General features: G+C 24.3%; 1 protein-coding gene across 1 annotated transcript in view; it reads left to right on the top strand.

Annotated features, from left to right (window-relative positions):
- Window positions 1-22,358, top strand: part of LOC122508386 (tRNA dimethylallyltransferase) — a 204,266-nt gene that overhangs the window by 78,084 nt on the left and 103,824 nt on the right. The window lies entirely within an intron of this gene.

Here is a 22,358-nt window from a genome sequence, read left to right as displayed (position 1 = left end):
CGCTTATATATATATATATATGAAATTGGTATGAAAGTTTTGAAAAATAAAGCAAATGTCTTCTCTTAATCAAGCCCCGACGGCGCGGCAATGGCAATTTTCTTCTTTTTTTTAAAAAGCTTTCGCACAACTCGCGATAATTTCTTGGTAAACGAGTTGAACTTATTTGGTTCGAACATTAAATGACCAGGCAAGTTAATGTCAAGACATAAAGCTGCATCGAGAACGCTTTTAATTAAACTGTCGTTCCTATTAATTTTTGGTGCCCTTCAATTTTCTTGTCCATTAATATATATATTTATAATTTGATAAAAAAAATTTACAAATTATTTGGAAAAAGGAATTCTTTCGATAATTTTGAATTTAATGAGAAATTAAATTTAATCGTGATTAATGTGGACTTTCTATTTTTATGTAATTTTTATCAGAAGGTATATTTTTATTTATTATTATTTATTACTAATTATTTATTTTTATTTATTGTTTCAATTTATTTTTTTTAATTATTTAATTGGTCTTTTCAATTTATTACTGCCTTCGCACTCATCTATTTCTGTTTTTTTTTTTTTTTAGAATTTCCACTACTTTAAATTCGCTAATACTAGAAATTAAAAAAACTATTTTTAAAAATTATAATCAAATTCTTTAAAACAATTCAATTATTTTCAAAAAATATTCGAAATTCAATTATTTTCAATATCTAGTAATTTCAGAAAATTTCGCAAATGAATTTATTATTTAAAACACAAAATTGATAAAATTCATCCAAAATTCAATTATTTTTATAAATAATATTATTTATCGGAGAATTTCAATTATTTTTAATACTATTTTAAATTAATTAAACGAAAAATTCAATTATTTCCTTAAATAAATCTTCGCAGAAATTCATTTATGTTCAAAAATTTTAAGAAAATTCACAGAAATTCAATTCTTTTTAAACATTTCAATGAAATTTTTCGAAATAATTAAATTACTTTCGTAAATAATAAAATTCTTCTGATGAATTCAATTATTTTTGAAAATTTTAATAATATTCTTCGAAACAATTCAATTATTTTCATAAATAACAAAATTCATGGCGGGATTTCAATTATTTTTAATTCAATTTTTCAGGAATTGCTCGAAAAATGTAATTATTCTTAAAAATTTAATTTCAATTCCTCGAAAAAATCAATTATTTAAAAAAAAGTTTTTTTTTAAATTCTTTGCAAGAATTCAATTATTTACAAAAATATTATAATTTTCACAGGAATTCAATTATTTTCAAATATTTGAATAAAATTGTTGGAAAGAAATCAAATATTTGGAATGCAATTTTAATTAAATTTTTTTTTTGTATAATTCAATTATTCTTTTAGATTTCAATACAAATTCTTCCCAAAAATTCAATTATTTACGTATAAATAATTCTTCAAAAGAATTCAATTATTAGAGATAAATAAAAAAATTATTTCCGAAAATCCAATTATTTTGAGGCATTTTAATAAAATTCTTTGCAAAATTCAATTATTTTCACAAATAACAATATTCATGATTTTTTTTTTATTTCTATTATTTTTTAGAGAAAAAAAAATTTTTTTTATATAATCTACACACAAGAGCTTAGGGAATAATTGTAATTTTTTTTTTTAAATTGAAGAAAAGGGAACAATAGAACTACATCGAAATAGTTGTATATATCGATCAGTTATTCCCGCGATGCGATTTCTTCGTTTTTTGTCTGATTCCTTGCCCTGGGGCTTCCTGCGTCAGACGATGAGAGAAAGAGAAGGAGGAGAGAGATTCTCTGATCGTCCTCAGAGATCCTCGCGCACGGTATGGACCGGACACTCCAGACAGAAAAAACGGACGAACAGACGAATAGGGAAGTAGACTCGGCTAGAGGAGATATTCCGAACGTGTCTCGCTGAGACAGGCTCGTGCAATCACTGCTTGAACCACTGCCAATAATGTTCTTTTCCTCTCATGCAGCTTTCCTCTCAGGAACTCGAATATATTCTCCTTCTCTCTCCTTTTCTCTCTTTCTTTCTTTTTTTCTCTCTCTCTCTCTTTTTTTCTCTCTCTTTCTCTCTTTTACCCTCTTTTTCTCTCTCAGGGTGTCTACTAACCGGGAAATTCGGGAAATAGCCGGAAAAACCGGGAATAAACCAGGAATTTTATACCAAACCGGGAATTTTTTCACCAAATTAAAAAAAAAATTTATTATTTTAATTTGTTTTTAAAAAATCGCTTTTTATTTCAATTTTTATATTTATACTGTTCTCTAAATTTGAATTAGTTAAAAATAATTAATTTGCTAGTAAAAAATCAGTCACTGATTCAAATATAGTATAAATTAAAAAAAAAATTATCGAATTAATAGAAATTTTGTGAAATTCAACTGAAAATAATTAAATTTGTGAAAGAATTTCATTAAAAACTTTTTAACAAATCGAATTTTCAAAGCATTTTAATTTAATAATTGATAAATAATTTAATTTTATAAAGATTCATATTCTAAGCGTATTCTTGTTTCTTAGTGCGAAGATTAATAATTAATAGTTTTATTAGTCAACTTAAAAAGAGATGTACACTTCAATTTTTTTTTAAATTAAATTTTCGCAATTTTTTTAAAAATTCTGAAAAATAAGATTTTTAAAATTTTTTAATTTTATTGTTTCAAGATAATTGAATTTCTATAAACAAATAATTGAAAATTTTTTATATAAGTGAAATTTTTTTTGCATGTTATTAAAAATATTTAACTTCTTCTTTTAAGGAATTTTATTTACATTTTTCGAAAATAATCAAGAGAAGTCAGTCATCGTAATTATAATTTTATTTTTAAAAATTTCTTCGCAATGTATTCAATTATTTTCATTAATAGTAAAACTTATTGCAGAATTTCAATTATTTTTAATACAATAATTTTAATCGAATTCCTCGATAAATGTAATTATTCTCAAAAGTTTTATTAAAATTCGTCGAAAGAATTCAATTATTTCTAGAAACTGTAAAAAAATTCTTTTCAAGAATTCAATTATTTCCATAAATAGCAAAATTCTTCAGATTTACTAAATTCTTTTGAATATTATTTTTAAAAAATATCCTTCACAAGAATTCAATTATTTTCATAAATTTCCATAAAATTCTAAAAAAACAATGCTATTATTTTTTAAAAGTAATAAAATTCTTCGCAGAAATTCAATTATTTAAAAAAAATTTTGTATAATTTCCTTAAAATTTAAATTATCTTTATAAATAATTAAATTGTTTTCCACAATTCAATTAATTAACTATAATAATTTGAATGTTCTTTCCTTTTTTTTTTTGAAAATAATTGAATTTCTGCAATTATTTATAATTTCTCCAAAATTGAATTTTTTTAGTGTTTTCAACAAAAATTTTAAATTAGAAAATTTTTAAATTCAATTATTTCTAAATTTGCTGATTTTATTTAAAAAAAGGTAGCAAGATTTTGCTATAGTTATTTTCCAAAATTTTTAATAAAATTCTACGCAAACATTTATAATTATTTTTTCATAAATATGTAATAAAATTCTTTGGAAGAATTCAATTAATAAAATAGTAAAATTTTTTGCAGAAATTCAATTAGTATCAATACATTTAAATAAAATTGAATTAATCAAATTTTCACCTATAGTTATGAACAGACAAGATTATTTTAAAAAATTAAAAAAATACTTTGTTTAAGTCAATTATTTTCCAAATTTTTAATTAAAATTAGTAAAAAAACATTATTTTTAAAAAATTGAAAGAAATTAATCAAAAGAATTTAATTATTCATAAAAACTCTAATAAAAATTTTGGAAGCCATTTGTAGATTTATTTATGTTCGAAATCAAATAAATTAAAATTTTTATGAGAAAAAAAAAACTGGGAAAAATTAGGACAAAGCCGGGAATTTTGTTGAACGAAAATAGTAGACACCCTGTCTCTTCTTCCCCCCTTTGCTCTCTCTCTCGCTCTCGTTTTCTCTCTTATTTTGAAATGCGTGGCTCCTCTCGGCGCAACTCGCGCTGATTTTCCATCTCTTGAAATTTAAGCTTGTCCTCTGTTTACTGCCCTTTTCCACTGAGAGTTTTCCTAAATACGAAACAATTTCGCAGGACGTATTGCCGACGTAATCACCGATTTCATTTGACGAATATTCTTTTCTATCCGGTCTAGACGACATTAAGGGACATAAAGTACAAATACGAGACAAAATCTCTCATATTTTGGAATATAGATCCTGGAATTTTTTCATTTTTCCACTTTTCAATTGTCATTTGCTCTTCTTCTCTTTCTTTTTTTTCTTCTTCTTTTATCGAGTAACAGTTTTTTTTTCTTTTGAAACTGGATATTTCAAATTTTTTTCTTATCATTTGTTTAATATTAATTTATTTTAAATTTAAATTTTAAATTTCATTATTTTCATCAGATAATTTTTTTCTGTTAATTAAATATTATTTTCTATAAAAATAATTGAATTCCTTCGAAGAATGTTATTTTCTATAAAAATAATTTAATTTCTGCGAAGAATGTTATTTTCTATAAAAAATAATTGAATTTCTGCGAAGAATGTTATTTTCTATAAAAATAATTGAATTTCTGCGAAGAATGTTATTTTCTATAAAAAATAATTGAATTTCTGCGAAGAATGTTATTTTCTATAAAAATAATTGAATTTCTGCGAAGAATGTTATTTTCTATAAAAATAATTGAATTTCTGCGAAGAATGTTATTTTCTATAAAAATAATTGAATTTCTGCGAAGAATGTTATTTTCTATAAAAATAATTGAATTCTTTCGAAAAATGTTATTTTCTATAAAAATAATTGAATTCCTTCGAAGAATGTTATTTTCTATAAAAATAATTGAATTTCTGCGAAGAATGTTATTTTCTATAAAAATAATTGAATTTCTGCGAAGAATGTTATTTTCTATAAAAATAATTGAATTTTTTCGAAAAATTTTATTACTTATGAAAATAATTGAATTTTTACGAAGAATTTTATTTAAATTTTTAAAAATAGTAAACAATAATAATTAACTATGAACTTACTTTTAATAATAATAATAACAATAATAATAAATAGGTAACTTAAATTTTTAGTACAAAGAGACATATTTTCGATATAGAAAAAATTCCTTAAAAATTGAAAAAAAATTATAGAGAGTGTTCAGTTTTTATTTAGTTAAATTCCCGCTAATGGTTTTTATTTAAAAGAAATTTCCGTGATTAAATTTTCTCTACATTCGAGGAGGAAAAAAAATTAGTTTTCATAGAGAGAGATTTATTAACAATTTTTTTTTTATTCATGCTCTTTCTAAACAGTAGAGGAAAATGTGAGAATTTTATATTGATTATGTTATAAAAGACGATAAAATCCATTGCACGTGGACTTTTTAAACATTTAAAAGAGTGTTTACTTTTCCTTATTTACTGAATATAATGTCAGAAGAAACAAGTTCGGTTCTTTTTTTTTTTTTTTTTTTTGTCAATTCGACCCAATTTTTTATCTCTAAACTTTCTTAAAATAACACTTCGCTAAAGAGAAGCGAATTTATAAAGAATTTTGATTAAAGTGTATCTAAATTGAACAAAGTGGGAATTACACGAGTGATAAATTTATGCGAAAAATTACAAAAAAAAAAAAAATGAGAATGTATAAATTAGAAAAAAAGTATTTTCTATAAAAAATTATTTTCTAAAAAAAATATTTTCTAAAAAAATACTTTCTAGTTTAAAATTAACTGGGGGATTTTTTTTTTTTGAATAATTTTACTCGATAGAGAGAATTATCTAATGGAAATGTAACGTTTCTCACGCGTATGAGTAAATTTTTTTTTGTTCATTAAATATGTATCAATAATTCAATTTTCGCAAAGAAAAAAAATGACAGAATTTGAGAAAGCTTTTTTTTTAGTTTGTGGCTTTTTCTCGGTCACCTGACGCGTAATACTGATACTGAACTGAACAAAATGTACGATATATACGCTTGCGGTTTTATATTATAATATATACATGTATACTTATTCGTATATGTAATATAAATACCGCTTCAACTCTTCTCATCTGTTAACGGTATACAATATATAAATGAACACTTGAAACACGACTCAAGTTTTACATATTATATCGAAAGACTTATTCCAATTTTTTGCAATATGGATTCTCTCTCAGATTATATATCAGGTGTGTTATAATCGAAAAGCTATTCATTTGGAAATGTTGCAAGCTTTCGAGGAGGAAAATATTACGTACTGGAAAAAATTAATTTTATTCAAATAACCACTATCATCAAATAAATATTTGCTTGAATCAACTAAGTTTTATATTGAGTCAATTAAATGATGTTTTCTTTAAATATTTAAATTATATTGGTTAGCGTCGAATACTATATTAATTTAGGTTTTTAAATATGAAAACGTCACTAATTTCAAACTTTTTATTTACCCAGGGAGAAAAAAATTTTTCAGAGCACTTTTTTCATCAAAGTTTTTGAAAAAATTGTTTGATTATTTTCAGTTTTGAGAAAAACATTGTTACTTGCTACTTGATTATTATCAGATATTTATTTGATAAATGTTTAATAAATATTTATCGTAATAAAAATTTAATAAATAATGAATATAATAAATATTTATCATAAATAATAAATATTTATCATAAATAATTTTTATTTGCATCAAATAATTTTTAATTAAGTCAATTAAATGATACTTGCTTCGAATACCGAAATAATTCTGTAGAATTAATTTTTTTTTTAATTTAATTGAATTTTTCTATTGAAATTATTTCAAGTTTTTATTTTTGTTAAATTTTATTGAAAAATAAATAATCGAAATTTTATAAAATTGAATTGTAAACAAATGGATTTCAAAATTCTCATCGAACTTTTGCCTAAAATTATTAAAAAATAATTGATAATTGATAATTGAATGCTTTCGAAGAATTTTAATAAAATTTTTAAAAATAATTACATTTTTCGAAGAATTTACAATTGTATTGAAAATAATTGAAATTCTTGCAAAGAATTTTTATTACATTTTTTTTAAATAATTGAAATCTTGTGAAGAATTTTATTATTTAGGAGAATAATTGAATTCTTGCAAAGAATTTTTATTACATTTTTTGAAATAATTAAAATCTTGTGAAGAATTTTATTATTATATATGAAAATAATTGAATTCTTGCAGCGAATTCATTATATTTTTTTTAAATAATTGAAATCCTGTGAAGAATTTTAGTATTTATGAAAATAATTGAATTCTTGCTACGAATTTTAATTACATCTTTTTAAATAATTGAAATCCTGTGAAGAATTTTATTATTATTTATGAAAATAATTGAATTCTTGCAACGAATTTATTATATTTTTTTTAAATAATTGAAATCCTGTGAAGAATTTTAGTATTTATGAAAATAATTGAATTCTTGCAACGATTTTTATTTTTTTTTTAAATAATTGAAATCTTGTGAAGAATTTTATTCTTTATAAAAAAAATTGAATTATTGCAACGAATTTTTATTACATTTTTTAAAAAAATTGAAATCCTGTAAAGAATTTTATTAGGTATTATTTTTGAAAATAATTGAATTCTTGGAACGATTTTTTTTACATTTTTTAAAATAATTGATATCCTGTAAAGAATTTTATTATTTATGAAAATAATTGAATTCTTGAAACGATTTTTATTATTTTTTTTAAATAATTGAAATCCTGTGAAGAATTTTATTATTTTGTTAAGTAATTGAATTCTTGCAACGACTTTTTATTACATTTTTTTAAAAATAATTTTAAATCTGTAAAGAATTTTATTCTTTATGAAAATAATTGAGTTCTTGCCACGAATTTTTAATAAATTTTTTTAAATAATTAAAATCCTTTAAAGAATTTTATTATTTATGAAAATAATTGAATTCTTGCAACGAAATTTATTACATTTTTTTTTTAAATAATTGAATTCTTTTGATAAATTTTGTTAAAATAGTAGATTTTGAAAATATTTGAATTTCAGCTAAGAATTTCATTATATTTGTGAAATGTAATTGAATTCTTGCAGAAAATTTTTGAAAATAATTACATTTTTCGAGGAATTTATTCAAAATTGTATTAAAAATAATTGAAATCTTATGAAAATTTATTATTTATGAAAATAGTTGAATTCTAAATAAAATTTAAAGTCGAAATCGAATTGAAATCTAAAATTGCATCTCAAAATATTCTTTAGAGTCAAGAAAAACAAATTTCGTTCTTGAAATGAGGGAAAAGTCAGGAAAAACCAAAATCAAATTACTGTGTCATTTCTGTTAGTGGTGGAAATAAAATTTAATTTAAATAAAAATTATTTTATTTAAGTAAGTGTTTATTTGATAATAGAAAAGTAATCGTTTACTTTAATCAAATAAATTTTTTTTCAAATTACATTTATTGATATTGGTATCAAGTTAATTTACAATAAGAACTCAATTTAGACAGAAAAGTACTCTCAACACTTGTTTCAGGTCAATATATACGAATAGATAAATTTATTATCTTTAAACATCCCATATTTTAGTGATTTTTAATAAACAATTTTGCCTTTCACTCGCATATATATTCCGAAGTTTAAAATTTTACATCGATATACGAGAATGAAATGTTTTTTTTTCTCTTCTAAAAATTAAAATAAATTTTCACAATTTTATTTTCAATAAAATATTCTAAATTTATTTTATTCCTTTGGAAATTATTTAGTTAAGCTTGTAGGAAGTTTGTTGTGCGATGGTTTCTAATAATTTTGCCTCCATCCTATATTTTATTCGTTATGATAAAATAAATTTCCGATCATTATTAATGATTTAATGAAGAAACATTTTCTTTTTGAAATAAAAAATTATGATGATTCCAGTTTGAATGAGAATGTCATAAGTCTCGTCGGTTGGATTCTTTTTTTTTTTTTTCTTTCAAGCGAGAGAAAGAGGCGATGAAAATTAGTCTGTCGCTAAGAGCAATATTTTTCTCGAGGGTGGCCCAGAGATATTTTTATCAAAATGGCTAATGCGTGGGTGAGAGGGGAAGGGGGGGGCAAAAGGGGGTTTTTGGGGTCCCACGTGTAAACGGAGTCTCGTTCAACTGTAACCGAGTTTGATAACCCATAGTCATGAGAGGAGTTGGGGTTAGTGACAGGGAAAGTCTTTGGGAGCAATTAAGTTCTTCGCGCACAAACTAAAAGACCTTTTCTGTGAGTTCAAATTTCACGAAACACTCTCTTTTGAATGTCATATACTTCCTCTCAAACAAGACGATAAAAATTCTGATTCATGGGATATGGAAAAGGCGAATTTAGAATTTCTATTTTTAATTTGCAATATGACATCCTCTATTGGCAGGTGTGAATTTAAAAGAAATTTTTTCTGCAGTTTTTTTTTTTTTTTGCTATTCACCTTCTGTTGACGAGATTAGTTTTATTAATATTATTTATTGTCAATGGTTGTTAATTAATTACTGTTAAATTGTTAATTTATTTTATTCATTACTGTTAAATTGTTATTTTATTTTATTCATTACTATTCAATTATTAATTTATTTTATTGAGTAAGTCTCTCTTTATGATTCATTTCACCGTTTGTGAGAGAACTTTCATGACATCTAGGCGGGAATTTGCTGAACTAAATGGCGCGAAATTTAAAAAAAGAAAAATTTGATAATATATTAATTCTAATATTAACGGTTATTATTTTTTTAAATATTTATCATAAATAATAAATTTATTAATATTAAATAAACTTTTATGTTTTTCTTTTAATTTTATTAAATATTTATTAAATAAATGGTTTATAATAAGCAAATAGTAAGGATAGTACAGCAGAGTTGCCACAAGTCAGGGAAATCAGGAAATTCAGGGAAAAGTCATAAGGATTTATATTAAAGTACTAGAAAAAATTGAATTTTTAAAAAGTAAAGTTACAAATGATTACAGAAATTTAATTATTTTTAAAAGTAATGAAATTCTTCGCAAAAATTCAATTATGTTCAAAATTTGTTTTTTAAATTCTCGTCAAAATTTTAATTATCTTAAAAAATAATAAAATTCTTGTCAAAATTTCAATTATTTTCAAAAGTTTTCCCCAATTCAACGATTTTCAATATTCTACTATTTTAATAAAATTTTCCAAAAGAATTTAATTATTTGAGAAAAATTTTAATAAAATTCTTCGCAAATATTTAATTATTTTCATAAATAATTAACATTTCACAGAAATTCAATTATTTTTAAAAGTAACAAAATACTTCTTAGAAATTCAATTCTGTTCAAAACTTTTTTTAAAAATTCTCGTCAAAATTACAATTATCTTTATAAATAAAAAATTCTTCTACGAAATTCAATTATTTTTAAAAATATCAATAAAATTCTTCTCCCAAACTCAATTATTTTCAAGAATATTAATAAAATTATTGGCAAAATTTCAATTATTTTCAAAAATTTTCCTCAATTCATTGATTTTCAATATCTACTATTTTTAATTAAATTTTTCAAAAGAATGCCATTGCTTAAAAAAAATTTCGATAAAATTCTATAAAGACATTTAATTATTTTCATAAATAATAACAATTTCACAGGAATTCAATTATTTCCAAATTTTCTATAAATTTCTTCGCAATAATTCAATTATTTTAATAAAAAATAAAATTTTTTAAGAAAAATTAAATTTTAGTAGAATTCTCTAATAAAAATTGATTTAAATATGAATTTCAATTAAAATTTTAGATACTAATTGAATATTAAAAGCATTATAGCCGGAATTATAAAAAATAATTGAATTTGATAAAAAAAATTTAAATAAATAAATTGAATTTTGAAACGGTTTTACATTAAAATGTTTAAAAATTTGAATTTTTCATACTTTTAACTGATAAATAATTTTGTAGAATTAATTTTTTTTTAAAATTTAATTGAATTTTTCTATTGAAATTATTTCAAGTTTTTATTTTTGTTAAATTTTATTGAAAAATAAATAATCGAAATTTTATAAAATTGAATTGTAAACAAATTGATTTCAAAATTCTCATCGAACTTTTGCCTAAAATTATTAAAAAATAATTGATAATTGATAATTAAATGCTTTCGAAGAATTTTAATAAAATTTTTAAAAATAATTACATTTTTCGAAGAATTTACAATTGTATTGAAAATAATTGAAATTCTTGCAAAGAATTTTTATTACATTTTTTTAAATAATTGAAATCTTGTGAAGAATTTTATTATTTAGGAGAATAATTGAATTCTTGCAAAGAATTTTTAGTACATTTTTTGAAATAATTAAAATCCTGTGAAGAATTTTATTATTATTTATAAAAATAATTGAATTCTTGCAACGAATTTATTATATTTTTTTAAATAATTGAAATCCTGTGAAGAATTTTAGTATTTATGAAAATAATTGAATTCTTGCAACGAATTTTATTACATTTATTTTTAAATTGTATTCTGTTGAGAAATTTTATTAAAATAGTAAATTTTAAAAATATTTGAATTTTAGCCAAGAATTTCATTAGTTCTGAAATGTAATTGGATTCTTTGAAAAAAATTTTGAAAATAATTACATTTTTCGAGAAATTTATTTAAAATTGTATTAAAGATAATTGAAATCTTGTGAAAAATTTCGTAATTTATGAACATAATTGAATTCTTACAACGAATTTTATTACATTTTTTAAAATAATTGAATTCTCGCGAAGGATTTTATATTAGGGTTTTTTGTAAATAATTAAATTGTTTTCAAAAAATTTTATGCTAATTTAAATTAGTATAAAATGTTTTATAATAATATTCTTATATAAGTCATTGAATTTCATAAAGGTTCAAATTCAAAATTTTTGGAAATCTTAATTTCTCTAGAAAAATAATAATGATTAAATATTCATTTAAAAAAACTATTGACGTTTTTGGATAATTTTACAAATAAGAAATGCGTAACTAAATGTAGTAGACAATTTTTTTGAGTATCTAATTATTTTTTTTTAGAGTGAATCAGAATATTTTTAGGGTCAGGGAAAAAGTCAAAACTTTGTCTGGTAATCAAAATTTGTTGTGGCAACCCTGCACAGTAATAGAACAATAATAGTAAAAATACAAAGTTGAATCCATTAATACAGATTAGTCTGCATGCTAAACAAAAATTGACGAATTTAAAAATAAAATTCCCTCTCTAAACTCAATGATAAGAAATTCTTTTCTTTCTTCTCTTATTTTTAAATGAAATCACCTGCGTATGGCAATCTGTCCAAACGGTAATTACTGAATAGCCGGATTGTTATGGAATTTATCTATATACACACAGGTACACGCCCTGCCCAGAAAATATTACGCAACAGTGAACCACGCGGTTCCTTATATTTATATACATATACGAAACACTTAAGGTGTTAATGTCAGATTCGCATGATCGCACGTGCATTACTTTCGCCATTCTCCCCCAAGAGAGACAAATCACTTTCTTCTCAAAGATAAACTCGTTTATTGCGTCATCATAAATCAAGCAATATATTTTTTATCCCCCAAATAAGAGAAAAAAATAATATATTTATGATAATTCAATTTTATTCCCCAGCATCCCTTTTCTATTCTTCTTCTTCTTCTTCTTCTTCTTTTTGTTTTTCTCTCTTTTGAGGAAGGAAAGAAATTGCTCTGTGTGACCCCTCTTACCAATCGACCGTTAATAAAACAATTGAGTAATAAAATGTTCCCTTGTATTCTCACTTTGCATACATGATGGAACATTTTTTTTTTTTTTAATCAAATACATCATTTTCGAAAAGGGGAAAAATCAAATTTTTTTCCGGGGAGAATTATTATAAACAGGAGAAATATTTTCTTGGTTATAATAATATAGTGAAACTATAATTATTTCTATTTTTTTTTCATTATCTTAGCTACCTGATATTCTTTATAAATTAAGGCAAATAAATAATAATTAGTTACTACTAACTATTTCATTAGTAGAATATTACCATTTGACTAGTTTGTGGAAAAATACGAAATTTTGATACAAAAAATATAAACTTTAATGGTCCACAAGCTTTGAATGTTCAAATAAACGATTTTTTTTTATTACCAACATTTTCGTAAATTACTGATTAAGCACCAAAAATTAAATACTTAAATTTAACATTTAGAAACTTTACTGTTTATTTTAATTAATTTTCTTGATAATGAAGTAAGAATTGTTGTAATAAGAATTTAATTTCAAGATGAAATATATAAATTTCGTTCATTTGAACGTTCAGAACTTTTAGGAACATTTTAAAAAATCTGATTTGAAAAATGTCGCATTTTCTCTCTGAATTTGTGTAAATTTGACATTTATTTTTTCCTCCCCTGACAAAAAAGTGAATATTTGAGAATTCATTTGAATGGAAAATAAATATTATATTAGTTTAAAATGAAAGTTTCGAAAATTGACGTTATATATAATATGTGCAGAGTGAAGATTAACATTTAGAACTGGAATTTTACTCCACTTTCTAGCTTTAGGAAACCTTTGCCCTGGCTTCAGTTTCCACTTTTAGATGTTTGACAAAAATAAGACTTTAGAAAATACATTGACTGTAAGTCTAATGTTATATAGACCTGGAATTCGTCCTACTTACTGACTTTAGGATACCTTTGCCCTAGCTTTAGTTTCAAGTTTTGGTACATTGCCAAAAATTCCTATGGTGTCTCTGAAAACTTCTCTCTGGACTATGTTTAGTTTTGTCTTTTTATTTTAATTCTAACGAAACGCTCATATATAGTCTACTTACATATCTTTACGTATACGCTTATACATTTAGTGTATAATTTATGCTGTACATATAAATTTTTGCTAAAAATTTGGCTAAAATCTTTGATTAAAATTTTGATCAAAACGTTGCTTAAATCTTTGATCCAAATTTTTGATCAAAACGTTGCTAAAAACTTTGATTAAAATTTTGATCAAAATGTTAAAAACGCTGTTAAGAAAATGGTAAAAATAGATTATTTTGTTTCTTCTTTTTGTAATGAAGAAAATGAATTTTTATTTCATCTTCCGGTGTTTGTGAAATTTTCTTTTTGTTTTTCTCCTTTTTATTCTCCATACACTTTCTTCTTGCGCTTGGATGCTAATGTAAATGCACTTTGACGCAGTTGAGAGCAAATGGATCGTTTATTTGCTTGAAACGATGGACGTGCCGTTTCAAAACCCGTCATTCGATGCTGTTAAGACTCAAGCACTGTATGCAATATGTATACGAATATATATCTGTATATACGTATATACAGTACTTTCTTCATTGAGGGCAATATCTGTAGCAAACACCTGTTCCAAAGTAAGCATTATAAACTCGGCAATTTCGATATCATATATATATATACGTGTGTAGTCACACCCAGAATTTTATGTTTCTTAATTATAGAGAAAATATTTGCAATTCGTATAAGGAGAAATTTTCAAAATTAATTTTTAGAAATTTTTTTTCCGACGTTTTCTGCTTTTAATGGAATAACTTTTTCTTGAGTTGAATAATTCTTTTTTTTACATCTTTTCGAATAATTTTTTATTCACCTCTAGATTTTTGCGGAAAAGAAGATTTTCTTTTCCAAAAAAAAAACTAGAGGAGAATGATAATAATAGATGATTTAAAATTCACTTTCGTTTTTAGATTTTTAATAGAAAGGAACATGAAGAAAAATTGTTGTGTGATAAATCAATCAAAGGGGAAAAATTTGAATAATGTATCTAATTTAAACTTGACCAGTTATAATGTTTATGATTGATAGCGCGCTTGCCAGTAACGGTTTAAAGCTGTTAACCTTTCATGGAAATTACTCTTAAGGAAATGTAACATTCAATTAGAGTAGTCGTTTTCAATATAAATCATTATACGATTATGAAGTCATTGATAATCAAATTGTTTGTTTAAAATAAAAATTAGACGAGTAAAATTTTTGTCACGTCTTCTTTATTTTTGAGTTGTTAGAATTATTGTATTAGTAGTGATGGAATAATGACAAGTTGTCAGATAATGGTGGTACCTGTTAGTGCTGAATTGGTACCCTTTGGTACCAGGTAGTTATACTTATATTTTTAGAGTTGGATGTGCATAGAGATTCTTCTTTTAGTGTTGATAGGCATTGGTACGGTTGGTACCGCTTAATACCAGCTGGTACCAGTGTTAAAATCTTTGGTAGCAATTAAAATCGGATGAAATTTTTGGTAGCATCTGGTACCACTGTTGATATTTTTGGTAGCAATTAAAATGAGCTGAGATTTTTGAATATTAACAGAGGTACCAGTTGGTACCGAAAATATTAACAGCTGTTCTTGTTAGTGCCAAAAATTTCTGACAATTCCAATTGCTACGAAAGATATTAACACTGGTACCAGCTGATACCAAAAATATTCGCAGTGATTTTTGAAAAACATTAGCTTATTTTAATTACTATTACAAATTTTAGCTGATTTTAATTGCTACCAAATATATTAATGATGGTGATATCAGCTGGAACCACTATTAATATTTTTGGAACAAGCTGGTACCACTATTAATATATCTGGTAGCAATTGAAGTAAACTAATTTTTTGTATAATCTTTGATAGCAATTAAAATCGGCTAACATTTTTTATAGCAATTAAAATATCAGCTGGTACCAGTGTTAATATCTTTCGTAGCAATTTGAATTGTCAAAAATTGTTGACACTATCTAGAACCGCTGTTAATATTTTCGGTACCAACTGGTGCCTCTATTAGTATCTTTGGTAGCAATTGAAATCGGCTAAAAATAATTGGTAGCAGCTGGTATCACTGTTAATATTTTTAGCAACAATTAAAGTCAGCTGAGATTTTTAGTATCGGCTGGTACCACTGTTAATATTGTTAGCAGCAATAAAAATACGCTGAAACTTGTGGTACCAGTTACTTCGAAAGTATCGGTAATTACAGTGCATAATTTTTTTTAACATTAATAAACTTTTTATTGAAATGGTACAAGTAGATACCATGGTATCAATAGTTTTTACAGACACCGTGGTGTTTGCTGGTACGCACAATATTAACTGGTACTAATAATATTAACAAGTACTATGCTGTTTACTGTTACCAATAATATTAGTTGGTACCCTAGTAGCAACTGGTACCAATAATATTTGCTGGTACCATAGTATCAACTGGTACCAATAATATTAGTTGCTACCATCGTATAAACTGGTACCAATAATAATTGCTGGTACCATAATAGTAACTGGTACCAATAATATTTGATTGTACCATAGTATTAACTGGTACCAATAATATTAGTTGCACCATCGTATCAACTGGTACCAATAATAATTGCTGGTACTATAGTATCAACTGGTACCAATCATATTAGCTGGTACCCTAGTAGCAACTGGTACTAATAATATTTGCTGATACCATAGTATCAACTGTTACCAATAATATTAGTTGGTACCATCGTATCAACTGGTACCAATAATAATTGTTAGTTCCACAGTATCAACTGGTTTTAAGTATTTTAGCTGGTACCATACTATCAAATGGTACCAATAATATTGGCTGGTACCATCGTATCAACTGGTACCAATAATAATTGCTGTTACCATAGTATCAATTGGTACCAATAATATTAGCTGGTACCATCGTATCAACTGGTACTAATAATATTTGCTATTTCCACAGTATGAACTGGTATTAAGTATTTTAGCTAGTACCATACTATTAAATGGTATTATCAATTTGAATTGGTACCATAGTACCGGTTTTAATTATTGGTACCAGTTAATACTACAGTACCAATTATTAATACTACTACCAGTTGATTATTTATCAGATTGGTATGATACCAGATGATACCAGATTTGTGTGGTACCAGATGGTACCAGATTTTGTATGGCAACAAACTCTATTGGTATTGGTACCAGTTGATATCACGCAACCTGTACTAAAAAAATAACCACAAATCAATGAAATTCTTATACCAAAAAAAAATCTCCTAATGAATTTAGTTCTTTTGAAACACTTCGTTACTGCTATATAGCTAAAATTAGAATGAATTCCAGAGATTTTTCTCATTAACAACTTGCTGTCTATATGGTTTTTTTTCATGTCTAGCGGCAATTAAACGATATATTGCTTTAAGGCAGTTTGCGGCCTGTTTTGAATATTCAATCACAATCATGGACCTTTTACCACCCGGATTTCCATCTTCAGTATTCAGTACATGACCCAGATCTTGATAATCTTTTTGCTAGGTGAAAATGATTAATTATTCGATTGGCCGATATGATGATTGAATACACTCGATACACACAGATACACCTACGCCGCATATACACTATATATACACTCAGCTGTTAAGGAATAAATTTTATTTAAGACGGTTTATAACCTCGTCTAGAATTCCACTCACTGCGAAATATATATTAAATATATTTTTTTTCTTCTCGAATAATCTCTTGAGCCTTGAAATTATTGCTATGTTCTTGGACAATTTTATCATTGATAGACAAAGCTCTGGTCTATTTCTAACTTTATTTTTTGCATCTTCTTTGGAGAAAATTTAAAAATAGAAGAGAGAAACTTGAAATTTTGTCTATAATATTTTTTTATTATTAGTGGGTTATAAATTGTGTTTTTAAATCTATTAAATAGTTGAGAATAATCCGAACTTGGTAAAGTTTCGGAATAGAAATTTTTGGAACTTCTTTGAGCAAAATTAAAAGCGGTTTTTTGAAAATCTGTTTAATTCTTCTTCCTTATGAGAGATTTCTGCTGTATGATGTTAGGCTATACATGGAAAGTCACAGGTTCTCTCAGCAACTCTCTCTGCGCGCAACTCTCTTACATTTACTATATAACCTCAGCATCATCTAAGAATTCAAAGATCTGGGCTCCTAGGACTTGCACTAGGTACAAGAAGTGCCAGCATTGCGCTTTAAGTGTAAGAGTTGTGTGTTGTGCCTTCACTTGACTTCGGAATGCGGGAATACCTGCCTGGTGAAGGTGCAGTGTCCAAGGTTGCTAAAGCAGGAAGGAAGACTTGAGGGAAAACCTATCATTTGAAGAGAGGTCTTGGCGCGATGCCAAAGAAACCTGCGCACACACAGTCTCTCATCTTATATAGAATTTGGTTTTTAAGAGACTGAGACTGAGAGAGAGAGAGAGATAGAGAATTTAGTCTGCGGGTGGCTAATAAACGACGCCCGAAATGTTATTCCACCCGCGTGCCAATAATAAAAGCCGACGATTTAATAGCGGTTTCGCTCATTGCTAATGACTTGTCGATCCAAACGATCGTGAAATAACTTTTGTCTTCAATGACCTTTTTACTCTTCATTTTCTATAGCCATCTTCTTCATCTTTTTTTCTTCATCATCATCATCATCATACGATTTAATCATCATTGGCAATCATCACTATTTAATTAGTAGATTCCAATCATAATTACTTCTCTCAATGTTGTTCTTTTTTCTGATTCGAAATTATTGGAAGTTTTCAGATTCTTTTCATAAATGAATTTGGTAGTTGTTTTTTTTTCCTGTTCCTTGTAAAAATATTTACAGTTCCGCAAAAAAAGATTTTTTGATTTTTTTGCTATTTTGTTAGTTTTATTTTGTTCGTTCGAACATGAGAATAATGGTCACGTTCCTAATCACATATTTGACGTTTGGAATATTTTACCCGTTTTGTTTAGATCATGATTTCCTTGTATGCAAAGATTGGAGAACACGTTTTAGAAACAGTTTTGTATATATAGTATTGTAGTACCTTAAAGAAAGGTCGTTATTTCGTCAGAATCCTACAATATCAACTCTCACAATTTCAGTATTGAAACGCATTCCCCATTTAGTTATATATATATATTTATACACGTGACTCGAAAGTTCCTTGAATAACACTTTTTTTTCTTCGTTGTTCTTAAATTCAGAGTTGAAAATAGTTTTAAGGAATTGATGCTTAAGATTTATTGTCTTAATAGGGTTTTCGAGAGTTAAAAGGAAATAGTTGATGAAATCTTTCTGTACTTCTCACTTGGCCTTTATTCGCACGATTCAAATGAAACATTATTGTGACCCAGTGGGAAATATTGCCAAGGCTGAAGATTTGCTGATTATTGAACAAGAGTTTTTATCGCTAATAATTTGTCGATATGCCAATTGACGAGTTTTATGTTCAAAGAATTGTAATACTTGATCCAATTTTACTCAATCGCTGAGATTTTCAAGCAAGAATAAATTTTTGGTAGCAAAATTTTTTTATTAAAATTCATCATCACATTCTTTATTAACGGAAATGTAAAATAATCCAAAGACTTTGGTAGAAAAATTTTTATTAAAATTCATCATCATTTTCATTATTAAAGGAATTGTAAAATAATTAGGCTTCTTTTCTAAAAAAAAAAGACTAAAAATTTAGGTACCAGAATTTTTATTAATAACAAATGTTAACGGAACCAACCAACCAATTACATGGAAATTTTTTTATTTTTTCTAACAGTTATTTTTTACTATTAAGAGAAATAATTATTTTTTACAATCAAAACTCAATAGTTAATTTTATTATTAAGACTAATAATTATTTCTTACAATTCTTAAAAAAAAACAGTTTACAAAAAAAGAAATTTTGTCTATTTTTACGTTCGTCTTTGGCAAATTATGAGCAAAAAAAAAATAGAAAAATATTGTTCTAACTCTCGACATTTTCTTGTTGCGTGTGCAGTTACTTAGAATATCCTGCATTGGAATTCCAGGCATTTTCCCGTTCTCCACACAGCAAATGATCATTATCAATTGTCCTATTCGTGAGTGAATGTGCTTATCTTTCATTGAATTGCATTTCATTGAGATTTTTCTGCTTGTCTTTTATTTTTTCGTTGGAATTTTTTTAGGTTAAGAAATTTTTAGGTTAAAACAATGTTTATTTATAGCATTCGGTGGCGCCTCTATATATATATATGAAACTAAATCTACCCCGTTGACCTACTATCTAATAAGGTTCTTCTGTGCCTTAGAATTCGTGTACTAACACAAATAATGTACATTTATTTTGTGCAATTATTAATATTAAATGATAAGAATATTATTAATTTTAATTGCTATTAAGTAATATTAATAATTTATTAATTATTAATATTATTAATATTAATAATATTATTATTAATAATAATTAATTTCGACGAATTTTAATAAAATTTTTAAGAACAATTGCATTTTTCGAGATAATTAATTAAAATTGTACTAAAAACAATTGAAATTCTGCGATGAGTTTTATTATTTATGAAAATGATTAAATGTTTGCGTAAGATTTTATTAACATTTTTTTTACAAAACTGAACTCTTTTGGAAACTTCTATTAAAATAGTAGATATTTTAAAAATTATTGAATTGAAGAAAAATTTGAAATTACTTGAATTTCGGTGCATAATTTTATTATTTTTAAAGAAAATTGAAATTTTGACGAATTTTTTTTTTTAAATATTTGAAAATAATATGAATTTCTGCGAAGAATTTTATTAATTTTTGAAAATAATTTAATTTTTGCAATCATTTGTAACTTCTGAAAAATTTAATTATTTGTGACATTTTTAAGTAAAATTATTCATTAAGTAATTTACAGGAATTTTATCATATAATTATTCTTCGAGGAATTGTTTTGAAAATTTTTTTAAAATAATTGAAATCATGCGAAAAATTTTATTATTTTTGCAAATAATTGAATTCGTGCAACGAATTTTACTAAATTGAAAATTTTTAAATTTCTGGAAAATGTTTTATCATTTATGAAAGTAATTGAATTCTTACGAAGAATTTAATTAAAATTTAAAATTTTAAAAAAAAAATTTAAATTCTTATAAAGTATTTAGTTTTCAAAAATTGTTTAATTCTTTCGAAGAATTTTATTACAACTATAAAAAATAATTGAATTTTGTGGAGAATTCATATTACATTTTTTGAAAATAATTGAATTTTTCGGAAATTTTTTATTATTTATGAATGTAAAATTGAATTCTTGCGAAGAATTTAATTAAAATTTTTGAAAATAATTGAATTTTTATTTTTTATACATAATTTAGTTTTAAAATAATTGAATTCTTTTGAAGAATTTATTTACAATTTTAGAAAATAATTATATTACATTAAAATAATTGCAGAAATTCAATTATCTTTCAAATTAAAAAAAAATTCAATTATTCTCAAATCAATTTTAGATTCCCAAAAATAGTACACAAACATATAATTATTTTCATAAATAATTAAAATTTCTCAAGAATTCAATTATTTACAAATTTTTTATACATTTCTTCGCAATAATTCAATTATTTTTAGAAATAATAAAATTTTTTCAATTATTTTCATAAAAAATTATTAAAAATTGTAGAAAATAATAATTGATTTGAAATGATGAAAATAATTTTGAAATAGTTACTGTAATAATTTTCAATGATTTTATCACTCGGTCATCTTTAATTATTATAAAACATGAAGAAATCGATCACTCCGAGTCTTCGACTCGGAGCAATCGCTATCTTCATGTTTTATAAAAATATTCTTAAAAGTTATTGAATTTAGAAAAGATTTGAATTTGAATGTTTTGAAAAATTTTAATTCCTACGGAAAAATAATATTTAAATATTTATTTAAAAAAGAGTTATTGATGTTTTTGAATAATTTTACAATTAAAGAAATTCATAAATAAATGTAACTTAACATTTTTTTGAGTAGAATTTTTTTAATTTAACCGTAATTGTTAATAATATTGATATAAATAAAGATAATTAAAACCGTAATTGTTAATAATATTGATATAAATAAAGATAATTAAAATCGTAATTGTTAATAATATTAATTAATTATAACCGTTTTTGTTAATAATATTAATATAATTAATTATTAATATTAATTATCAATTAATGTTAATAATATTAATATAAATAGTTATTAATATTAATTATCAATTAATATTAATAATGCATTTATAATGTTAATAATAATGAATAATTAACTTCGAAAATAGTAAAATTTACTCATCCGGAAATATTGAGTAAAAAATTGATAGAAACTCTCGAGGAAATTCCTGACAGTCTATATATATTTCACCGTGAAAGTAGTAAAAGTAACTCTACTCGTTTTTTTCTCCCTGGTAATATTTAATAATTTAATAATTCTTAATTAATAAGAATGTTAATAAAATTAATTACATAGAAGTGTATATATTTCTAAGTGAGTTTGTCTGTCTCTGTGTGTGTGTGAGTGTATGAGGAACGAGCACTCGAGTCCAAGGCGATTGAGGGTGGCGAGGTTACGATTGACTCGTTTGAGAGAAAGTGAATTTCCCATTCAAGTTGCCCTCTCCCGTCTCTCTCCC

Source organism: Leptopilina heterotoma, unplaced genomic scaffold (assembly GCF_015476425.1).
Source record: "Leptopilina heterotoma isolate Lh14 unplaced genomic scaffold, ASM1547642v1 Lhet_54, whole genome shotgun sequence".
NCBI classification, from domain to species: Eukaryota; Metazoa; Arthropoda; class Insecta; order Hymenoptera; family Figitidae; genus Leptopilina; species Leptopilina heterotoma.
Note: the sequence above shows the minus strand (reverse complement) of the source record. Positions and strands in the feature narration are given on the sequence as shown.